Raw genomic sequence first — 12,201 nt, forward strand, 5'->3', positions numbered from 1 at the left:
CAACTTTATAAAGGCATAATTTCGGTACAACAGACTGCACCACTTTAAAATGTGTAATTCAATGCACGTTTACAAATGGATACACTAACGGAACTACTGCCACAACCAAGATAGAGGAAATTCCCTATGCCCCAAAGTTTCTTGTACCCGTTTGCAATTCATCAGCCTTTCAACCCTCAGCCCCAAGGAGCCACTGTCACTTCAGGTCCCTTTGCATTTTTAACCATTTTCTATAAATGAAATGATACTTGTGTTCTTTTGTGTCTGCCTTCTTTCATGCATCAATGTAATTTTAAAATCCATCTGTAATGTCTTGTAAATACTGAGTAGTATTCCTTCATGTGGCTATACCATGTATGTTTGTACTTTCACTTATTATTGGACATTTCTATCATTCCGCGTTTGGGCTATTATGAAGAAACTATCATGAGCATCCATATGTGGTAGGCCAGGTCTCACTAACACAGGCCTCCCTAACAACTGTTTCAGTACCGACTGAGTGGTTCAATTAAATATTAAGAGGAAAAAAAAAAAAAGAAGCCAGTGCCCTTATACAAAGGCTGGAATGTAACAAAAGCCCACCAAGAGTTTTGCCTAGGTTTTTCCTGGGCCTTAAAGCATGACGAAATAACGAAGGCATTCTTAACAGGAGCCATTTAGTATTAAACGAGTTTTATTGGGGGTCTGAAGAAACTCCCCAGGCCTCCACAAACAAGTTTACTGGAGATCTGAAGGGACTCTCCAAACCTCTGTGATTTAGCAGGAGACAAGATAAGGGCCCCCAGCCCTAGACCCATTTAGATTAAGTGAATTTAACTGAGGTTCCAGAGGAAGGTATTCAGGACTCAGACTTAGTTATAGATTAAAAGAAGTTAATCACTTATGTATTTAGATGAATGCACACTTCCACATACACATATAGCTTAGAAGGTACATTAGCTCAGGAAAACTTTCCAATTTTGAGTTGGTCTGGTGATAATTTCCAGGCCGTTTCCCTGTAACCAGTTGCAGAAGTCAAAACTCTCTTCCTCCCCAGTTCATCTGTGTCTCGTTACTGAGCCACGAGAAATAGCAGCCCGCCCCTCAGGTTGGTCTGGAAACACACATACAGATCATTGTGCAGACACAGTGTGTAAACTCCCAGGAATGGAATGACTGTCCATCTGATTGGTATATGTTTAACCTTTAAGAAACTGTTAGATTTTCAGAGTTGTACCATTTTTCATTCCTACAAGTATAAGACTTCCAAGTGCTTTATATCCTCACCAACATGTGCTATTTTTAGCCTTTCTAGTTTTAGCCATTCTCATGGATATGTACTGGTATCTCGTTGTATTGATTGATCTCCCTGATGACTAAATAGTGGAGCATTTTTCCTATGCTAATTTACCATTCATGTATCTTCTTTTCTGAAGTTATCTATTCAAGTCTTTTGAGAAACTGTTTCATTGTGTTGTTTATCAGACAGCAATATATATATATTCTATATGTATAATATATATAGTATATATGTATAGTATATATATATATACACACACTCTATAAAAACCCTTTGTTGGAGATAAATGTGATATCTCCTATATTGTGGCTTCTTTTTATGTTCTCTTAATGTTCCCTATTTGGAGAATGATAGATAATCTTCAAAAAGGTGAATATATATACACACACACATATATGTGTGAGTGCGTGTGGGTGGGTGGGTGTGTATACATACATATATGTCCTAGGAATCATTAGACATATATGTGAGTATCTATTTCTGTAAACTTCTAACAAATATATTGAAATATAACTTACATGCAATTGAGATGCATTAAAGTGTATAATCATTAAAGTATATAATTAAAGTGTGTAATTTTAGGAGTTTGAGCACAGTATACACGAGTCAAAGAGAAAGGACAGAAAATACTAAGTATGGCTCAGCATATGTGGTCTATCTTGGTGAATGTTTTATGTGAGTTTGAGAAGAGTTATTTGTTAGCCGTTCTTAGACGTATTTTGCTTAAATGTCAACTTGGCTAACTTCTGTCATTGATCGTGTGAATTAATTTTGTTCTAGTGGGCAGTAAAATTACTGTCTGATCACATTGGACTTACGTGGACTTGGTTTATTTTTTATTACAGTGGATTCACGGAAAGCCCACAGCATTTCCCAAGACCCTCTAATTTGGCAGGACTCAATCACCAATCCACCACTTTGTGGATTTTGACAGGGTTTGGTTTTAGGCTTTACTAGGGCTGGTCTAGAATAGGCCTTATTGTAAAGCATGACATTTATTAGTAAAGCACAGCCATTCTAGTGTCTCAGTTGGATACCTGGGTGCTAATGAGGTGTGCATGAGTTCTTCCCACCTTGGATGGCAGAACCCCACCATCCATTCCCCAACCCTCCTCCACCACAAGTACCTCTGGTCCAAACTCAATTTTATAGCAGCCACTCCTGTGTTAAACCTGTTAGTCTTATTCTTGTGCAGGTACAGTCCTGTCCTTGATAAGTATGCATATGGAACCCCACATGGACTTCGAGAGCTCCCCCTCTGAACAGCTGTCTCCTATTGGTGCCCTGCCCTGCAGATTGCAATTTCTTCACTGGCCTTGAACTCTGATCTCTGCCTTCTCAGCTCAGTGGGGCTGCCCTGCTGTGAGAGGACTCTAGGCCACTGTGCAGCTGCTGACAAATTCTCCCCAAAGAACTAGGAAATCATGGGGTTTCCCCCTTAAGTTTTCTATTGTACTGTCTGTTGTCCACTGTCTGAAAACAATTTTATGGTTGTTTATGGAGGCAGGATTAGTCTGATCTGATTTATTCTAACAGACACAAGCAGAAATGTTATACTCTTTTAATTACTCTGTCTTTAGAATATTAGACAGAATCCTAAGATGACCCCCAGTGATCTTTGCTCTTATATAATCACTTCTTCCTGAGTGTAGACAAAGTCAGTGATATCACTCCTGTGATTCTGTTACAATTTATGGCAAAGACAAGTCAGCAGATGTAATCGAGATCCCAAATCAGTCAAATCTAAGATAGAGATTATCTTATGAGCTTGACATAATGAAGATGAGTTCCTTGGAGGGACTGAGGTCTTCCTGGAGACATGTGAAGTGCAGGAGGGTTTCCATGCAGGGCGATTCTCTCTGCTGGCTGGAGGAAGCATGCACTGGGAACATGGGAGGCCTCTAGGAGCAGCGAGAGGCCCCTGGCTAACAGCCAGCAAGAAAACAGAGATCTCAGTCCTGCAGTCACAAGGAACTGAACTCAGTTGACAACCTGAGGAAACTTGAGAGGAAGTTCTTCCCCAGAACCTCCAGAAAGAAACCCAGCCTAATTTCAGCCTTTGAGGCCCAGAGAAGAAGACCCAGCTAATCCAGGCCTGAACTTCTGATTTGTGGACACTGCAAGAAAGTAAATCATTGTTATTTTAAGTCTCTAAAGCTTGCAGTAATTTGGTATGCAGCAATAGAAAATTAATACAAGTAAAACGGAGAAGACTTTGGAGTGGGGACAAGAATGAAATAGTGGGAGAGGGATGCCTGTATGCTGACATGGTTGATGCCTGTACGGTTGAATTGGGTCTACCATTCTTCATCTAATTAGATATGTTCTATTAAGGTGCATAGCTATACACAAATATTGGTACTAGGTGAATCCAGAGGAATAAGATATTGCATTCTTGAGAGCAGACGAGAACATCCTGAATTTGGGGTCACCGTATCATAAGTTATATTATCAGGTCCCTCTGGGAAGGCCAGAGGAAGATTTACAGGATACACTTGTGACAACATTGAAGGCTTCTTTCTTCCCCAAAGGGACCCAATCTCCCCTCAGTTAAGAAGCTCCAAGTCTCTGAACTGGATGCAAGGTTATAAATTCCCACTATACTGACTCCATCAAGCTTCTGTCCTCAGAACTAGAGTTTATCAGTAAAAGACAGACTCATGGGAGTGTAGGCATTTATTCTCTTATTTTATATAAATCAGCTAATGTGCATGAACAAAACAGACTTTGAAGAAAGAAAGTCACAGTTGCCACAGGAAAACAGCTTCGACATCCTCATGTGTCATCATGGGTGTTCCGTTGGGAGGACTTGATATGAGGCTTTCCTCCTCATGGGCTAGTACAGATACAGGGGAAATGTCATCAAGTCCTTGATTCGGAGTGTAGCAGCTGGGGCTGTTGATTTGTTAGGCCTCCTGAAGCTGGAGATGCAAGTAGTGCATTTTCATGGCCACCACAGGTGCCCTTAGGTTAGCATTCTTCAGAGCCAGAACCCAAAAAGCCACAGAAGCTCTGAGTATTTCCCTTTCCTCAGTCACCCACATAAATGGCTTCAGGCCCTTCTGGGGAAGGCCTGGAGGAAGATTTACAGCATACACTTGTGGCAGCATTGAAGGCTTCACTCTTCCTCAAGGGATCCAATCTCCCCTCAGTCAAGAAGCTCCAGGTGTCTGAACTGGATGCCAGGTCATAAATTCCCACTATGGTGACTCCATCAGGTCTCTGTCCTCAGAACTAAAGCTTTTCTAATTATTACATAAGTTGATTTCTTAGTAGATTTCCCATCCATTACATTCCCAGACACCTCACGATGATTAGTAACCACCACATGTCCCTGCCTCTCAAGGAAATCCCTCCCACCTTGTTTCAAGACTGCTGAGTCCCACGGCCTGTCCTCTATTCTTCCAGAACGCTATTGTTCTCACTGACAGCAGGGAGGGCAAATCCATGCAGCATCTCCTGCCATGACCTCCAGTCTGCAGAGGAGAAGTGCCACAGGACCTTTACACACACGCCGCTGTTCCCATCACCTGTGCATTTCTTAACGCCTTGGTGAGGAGAATGTCTCTGGATCTTCCTTGGTAGGAGCTAAAGGAACAAAGGTAAATAATGCTATGGGACCCACTGAGAATTGGGGCTGTGGAAGAGTGGCCACTGAAGTAATAGACAGATGCAGCTATTGCTAGATACTCAGTGCCAGAGCAGGGAGGGAGAGGAAAGAAATACAGACCTCACCTTCCTCTCACTTCCAGGCTCCATCAGGTGCCCCCCATTGCTAAACCTAACTAGAAGTGTGCACGCAGGGGAGCCAAGGATGCATTTTAGAAGGGACAAGCCCTGAGTGGCATAAGACAGGATGGAAATGAGTGGAGAGTGGATTTGTGGGAAGGAGGAGGGGATGTTATGGGGAAACAAAAGGAGAATACTAGCTAATAACGCTAGGTGACACTAATATCCCAAAGTCTGTGCTCGTATTCAGAAAAGAAAGCTCAGCATAAATCACTCAACCAGGAGTCAAGATATTGTTATTTTCAACTGTTGTTCCAACAGCTGTATTATAACGGGCCAGTTTATTTCACGCCTTTCTAGTTTGACCTAAGGTGCTATGTGGCATTGTGGCTGGCACAGCCTTGCTCAAATATGTGGTGAAGAGTATACAGAGACTGCCAGGCTGAGGGAAGATGCAAGAGAATACAAGAGATGCTCACAGGGATCAACAGACCACACGGCTCCAGAGTCAGGGGCAGCATCAGCCACTGTCGGCTGCTCATTTTCCCAGACAGAGCCCACAAGCCTCAGCCATGCTTTGCTTCTGCAAGATGCTTCTTCACCTTTTCAATAAACCTGCCTGAATTTAAGCTGACGGGGGTTTATTTCTCCTTCATCATAAAAGAAATTCTTCACCACAACAATCTCCAGTGAATTTTGGGCACAGCAGGCAGGCCCATCCCTGCTTCTCTTCCACTATCTCCCCTGTAGGTTGAAAAGGTGGAGGTACTGACACCTCCAAATGTTCCTCTGGCTCTGATATTCTGTGATTCTGGTTTCTTTTCGGCTACTTGTTTTTGGAAGCATGTATCCTAAGGCATCCAGTTGAACAAGCTTTGTCTACTGTGTCCAGTCATTCCTGGTGGTATTTCAGACAAGACACTCTTGGGTTGCTCCACTCACAACCACTGAACCAATTCTATGACCATCCGTTTCATGGCCACATGTTTGCTCATTTTCTATGTACATAAAGGGAGGGGACAGACAGCAAACTTGCATGTTATAAATTGTATCATCTTAAAAAGGAAAAAGGCAACACTTTGCAATAAAACCTTAAGATGCAATAAATTTAAGCCTAACACAATAAGGAATGCCCATAAAATTCTTATCTAAAGAATGTTTAGAAAATTGGTGAACAAGGGACATCATCATTCGAAGTGATATGAAGAAACCTTCTCAGCTAAGCATACGGGCTAGATTAGAGAGAAAGGACCCATCTCTGCCCTGGAAAAACTACTGGTAGCATCTTTCAGAAAGCTCTCTGTGTTTGAGTACGCACCTTGATCCATAGGCTCACATTTGATCCCAACTGGTGGCTGCTTCTTGGCATTAACATTGGATTCCCAACCAGTAAGTCTTAGCAAGATCTGAGTTTCTCCAGGTATGATATTATTTTGTTTGACCATCCTTACCTTCAAGGGCCACCAAGAAGGAACAAATTATTTATTTACCTCCCCAAAGGAAAAGGTTTTACCAATGAGACATTTTCTCACCATGATCCCAGGGCCCCCTATGCCCTGTTCACTTGAGTGCCCTGTGTGGCCTGAGAGAAGCTCATGCTGGATACAGGGTTCTTTATATGATTAACCTCCTTTCTGAATTCCAGCTTCATGGTGGTGGTGATGACAGGTGTCCTGTATCCCATGCACATGTCCCTGAAGTCATCAGCCTGTCTCCAGTTAGAAAAAATTACATGTATATAGAGAGGCCTCTTTGGAAGCAGCAAAACTTTTCTCACCTTCATACAGTAATGGTTGGAATGTACAATAGTATAAACACTTTGGGAAAAAATGTCTGGCATATTCTTACAAAACTAAACAACTACTATTCTATGACTCAGTAATTCCTAAGCATTTATCCAAGAGAATTTAAAACATATGTCCAGAAAATGATTTATACAAGAATGTTCATAGCAGTTTTATTCATAATAGGAAAAACTGGAAATATTCAAGTAACTGTCAATACAAGAATGGATCAATAAACTGTGATACATTGATTCCATGGAATGGCTAAAAGAACAAACTGTTGATACATAAAACAACATGGATGAATCTCAAAAACATTTTGAATGCAATAGGAGCCATACGCAAAACAGTGTGAGAAAAATGATAAATAATAATGGTTTCAAGAAATGCAGAGCAGAGAGCCCAGAGGCAAAGACCCACAGGACGGAGGGTCGGTCCCAGGCTGTGGATCCTAACTAAGAAACTCCTGCTGGATTTTGCTCAGCTCCATTTCCAAACTATTTTGGGTCAGTGACTTCTTTATCCCCTCCATGTTCCCTCATTTTGAACCAGAATCACTGTAGTTGTTATTCTAGGTCTGTCCCGTCATTTCATATTAGGGGCAGATAAGCTGTTTGTTCAGTTTCACAGGTCGACAGAGGTAAGGGAATTATGTCAAGGATCTGTACTTAATGGACACTCTCAGAAGCCTCATTCACACCTGGTGTGGATGTTTTAGATGGAATTTTAAACTTTTGATCTGATGTGGTCTACATGACATTTTTCATGTTGAACTAATGCTTTAATGACATGAAATTTGGAAACCTTAGGGGAGAGGGTGAATGCATTTTGCAGATGGGGAAATGCCAGTGTCCTACTGTGGTACACGGAATTTCTGAAATGGTCCCCAAACATGCCACACCCTTGTCTCTAAAGCCTGTTAAGGTGATGAGACACCATTCCTGTGATTATGTTGTTATATGCCAGTTATATGACTTTAAGATGGTGAGGTTACTGCATGAACTGGATCTAATCACATCACTCCATACATGACAGAGCTTTGTGTGGCTGGTTGGAGAAGATGAAGTCAGAGAAGGTAGGAGCTTGAGAAGGATTCCATGAGTTGCTATTGGTTGAAAGATGGAACAGACAGGTAAGGAGGAAAGCAGGTGGCCTCTGGAGTCAGAGTGTCTCCCAGTTGACAGCCAGCACAGAAAAAGGGCCCTCAGTCCCCCACAAACAAGAATAGGAACTCTTTCAATATCTGTAGTGAACTTGGAAAAATAGCTTGAGCTCTAGAAAAAAAACACAGCCAGCCCATTCCTGGATTTTAGCCTCATATGACTGATCAGAGAACCAGCCGCTTCATTCCAGACTTCTGTGGTTTCAAACCACTGGTTTGTGGTAATGTGATAATAGGCAGCAAGAGAAAACTAGTACAGGTGCCTGTCTCTCCTCTTGAATTTCAATTTCAGATACATGGATGCTAACCCCTCTAAGAGAAAAAAATCAATCCATCAATCAGTCAATGAAAGAACTACAGTAAAAATATTATCCTCACCTTTATGTGGCTGTTCCAGAGCCCTTGCCACCTGAAGAAGACAATCAGAGGTATTTCAGGCACTTGAGGAGTGTGGCTTTACTGTTATCAATCACATTTCTGAAAGAATAAAAATGGTTCAGGTCAGGCCATGGCTCATGTCTGTAATCCTAGCACTTTGGGAGGCCAAGGCAGGTGGATCACTTGAGGTCAAGAGTTAAGAGACCAACCTGGCCAACATGGAGAAACCCTGTCTCTACTAAAAATACAAAAATCAGCCAGGTGTGGTGGCAGGTGCCTGTAATCCCAGCTATTCAGGAGGCTGAGGCAGGAGAATCACGTGAACCCAGGAGGTGGAGGTTGCAGTGAGCTGAGATCGTGCCATTGCATTTGAGCCCGAGGAACAGACCAATAACTCCATCTCAAAAAAATAAGATAAAATAAAATAAAGATGGTTCACTACTTAACTCCACATATTATTATGTGAAAACGTATCATCTCGATTTTAATAGCAGATTTTAAAAAATTCCTTTTCTTGTGCTCGCCAGACAAGGTTTGGTAACAAATACCAGTCACCAGCACAGATGAACCAGTTCAAGGAGAGCCATAAACAGGACTATTATGCTCCCCCAAAAACCATCCCTAGAATGCAATATCTTCTCTACTTGTCACAAAATGAACACAATAGTCCACTATAAAAAGTCCCAAACACAGGAAAATGTAAATATAATGAACTCTGCTTTCCGAATATTTATTCTATTCAGACCCAGACCCAGTCATGGGGACCAGGGATTAGGAAATGACTACAAAGAGGGTCAAGGGAATTTGGGGAAGTGACAAAATGTGCTAAAGTAGAACTCTGCTGATGGCTGCACAATTCGATAAATCAACTTACATCGAGTTGTACATTGACAATGGGTGACTTTTATAACAAGTAATTCTTTAAACGAACTTTTGGGTTTCTATTTCAACATGGAAAGAGCTAGGCAGTCATCACCTGTCCTCACAGCTAGAAAAAAGCTGAACAAACTGAAAGTCAACCCTTTTAGGGTGGACCAGAGAATTAAGGTCACAGGGAAAACTGTCACCCTAAAAATGAGAAACACAGGCTAACACACAAGGAGTCACAGCTCACAGGGAAGAGAAGCTACTGGGGACACAAGTGGGAGGAGCACTTTACTGGTATTGACAGATTACTAGAAGCTGAGGGTGGCCGGCTAGAGCATTAAAAACTCCTTGAAGACTAGACTAAGGGGGAATCTCACACATTTCCAAGTTTTACTACAATGATCTCAACCAGGTTCTCATGATGAAGTTCAGAAAAACTCCCTGAGGTTTGGCACTACCAACTTCAGGACTTACATTAAGCTACAGTAACCCAAATAGTGTGAAGTTGGTGAAAAGAGAAAACACACACAAATAGATGCATGGAAAAGAATACAGAGTTCAGAAGCAGGCCTACATAGAGTCCACTGATCTTCCATGGAGGTTTAGAGACAATTTAAAACAGCAAAGATAGCCTTTCCAACTAGTGGTACTAGAACAGCTGGACAACCATATGCAAAAAAATAAATAAATCCAGGTATGCATGTTATACCCTTTATAAAATAAATCTTACATGTAAATGTAAGGTACAAAACCATAAGAATCCTAGGAGATAACATAGGAGAAAATCTCAGGGATCCTGGGTTCGATGATGGCTTCTTAGATACAAAACCAAAAGCACAATCTAATAATGAAAAAAAATTAAGTTGAGCTTCATTAAAATTAAAAACTTCTGCTCTGTGAAAGACACTGTGAAGAGAATGGAAATAGCAAGTCACAGACTGGCAGAAAATATTTACAAAATAATCTGATGGAAAAACTGCTGTCCAAAATATATGAAGAATTCTGAGAACCAAAGAACACAAAGCAAACAAAACAAAACAAAACAAAACAAAAAAAAGGTGAAAGATCTGAACACCTCATTAATAAGATATATAGATGGCAAACAAGCATACGAAAAAGATGCTCAAAATTATTTGTCATGAGGGAATTGCACATTAAAACAACAATGAGATATCACTGTAAACCTATTAGAATGGCTAAAATGCAAAAAGGTGAACACACCAAATGCTGTCAAAGATGAGGAGCAACCAGAACTCTCTACAGCTAGTGGAAATCAAAAGGGTACAGTCACTTTGGAAAACTTAAGTTCACTCAAAATCCTGCACATAAGTACTTACAGCAATTTTATCATAATTGTCAAAACTTGGAAGTACCCAAGATGTCTTTCACCAAGTGAATGAATAAACAAACTGTGTTGTAGCCATACAATGAAATCTGATTCAGTGATTTTACAAAACAAGCTATCAAGCCATGAAAAGATATGGAGGAACTTAAAGTACATAATGCTAGAAAGAAGCCAGTCTGGAAACCTACATACTGTACAATTCCAACTCTAGGACATTCTTGGAAATTCAAAAAGATAGTAGTAAAATGATGAGTGGTTGTCAGGGGTGGAGGAGAGGAGGAGGCATGAAACGGTGAAGCACAGGGAATTTTCAGCAGTGAAACTATTTTGCATGATGCTGTATTGGGGATTTAGGACATTATGTAATTGCCAAAACCGGTCATCTGTGAAACTCAAAGAATGAACTCTAATGTAAACTATGGACTTTAGTTGATAATGATGTATCAACAGAGGTTCATCAATTTTAACGAATGGACCACACTAATACAACATACTAATAGGGGAAATTGTGTGCTGGAGGACAGGGGAGTCTAGGAGAACTCTCTGTACTATCCACTCCATTTTTCTGTAAACCTAGAACTGTTCTAAAACATAATGTCTATTAATTTTTTTAAATTAGGATGCAGCAGCCCCATATCAAGGTTTTGGTGGCATCCTGTTATTATGTGGTTAGCACTTGGCACTGAAGTGCACCAACCTGGAGTCAGAGCAGTTGGAGATTTCAACACTCATGCCATTTACCTCTAACCCTGGGGTGCCCCCGGAACACAGATAGCAGATCAGTTAGGTAGAAGCAGCCTCAGTAATCTAGAGAGTGCAGGCTTCTGGTAAGGACAGGGACAAGCCATCTGGGCGGGCAGAACTTGGTGAAGACTAGGAACCAGTGAGACTCAGCAGCTGCCCCAGTGGCACCCACAAATCAAAGGAGGAGGAGGCTGGGAGGAGCTAAGGGCTGCAGGACGAGCTCCCTGCCTGCAAGACAGAAGCAGCTCCAGAGATTTTGGCAAATAATGTAGGTTTCAGTACAGTGTGGTCTATTCAAAAAAGTAGAGAGAATGAAAAGGAAAGAAAAAGAGCATGAGAGAGAAAGAAAAAGAAAAGAAGGAAGAAAGGAAAGAAGGGAGAGAGGGAGAAAAGGATCAAGGAAGGAAGGGAGGGAGGGAGGGAGGGAGGGAAAGAATAAAGAGAGAGAGAGAGTGGAAAGGAAGAAAGGAAAGAAGGAAGGAAAGAAATGAACAAATTTACATGAAGATGAGAACATCCAGGGGAATTTACACCATCAATATTTTCCATTAACAGGAACATGCTAACTAGTTATTACAGAAAGACGCACTACTGTAAAACCATATACTGTTTCCATGGGGTACAACCCCTTCCTCTTCCTCTCAAACACATTGTGTCTCTGGTCCACTGTTGCCAGAGACACTGAGTCTTGTCTTTGGATAAGTTCTGGTGCCCAAAAGAATGAGATGAGACAGTGGACCCCAGAATACCAGGCCACGACTTTTCCTGCTGCTCCTTGTCCATTCCAGAAGCTGCCCGGCTGCAGGTGGGGGCCTCAGCCCCTGGGTCTGACATCGTCCATTTGTCATTCTCACTAGACTTCTCTCCTTGCACTGGCTCCCACTCCCCCAGGACCTGGTGGACGGCCACGTGA

At 41.6% G+C, this 12,201-nt stretch overlaps 1 protein-coding gene across 1 annotated transcript in view; it reads right to left on the reverse strand.

Moving 5' to 3' along the window:
- LOC103784200 (neuroblastoma breakpoint family member 15-like) overlaps positions 1–12,201 on the reverse strand; it is a 39,813-nt gene that overhangs the window by 22,094 nt on the left and 5,518 nt on the right. The window lies entirely within an intron of this gene.

This window comes from Pan paniscus, chromosome 1 (genome assembly GCF_029289425.2).
Source record: "Pan paniscus chromosome 1, NHGRI_mPanPan1-v2.0_pri, whole genome shotgun sequence".
In the NCBI taxonomy this organism is placed as follows: domain Eukaryota; kingdom Metazoa; phylum Chordata; class Mammalia; order Primates; family Hominidae; genus Pan; species Pan paniscus.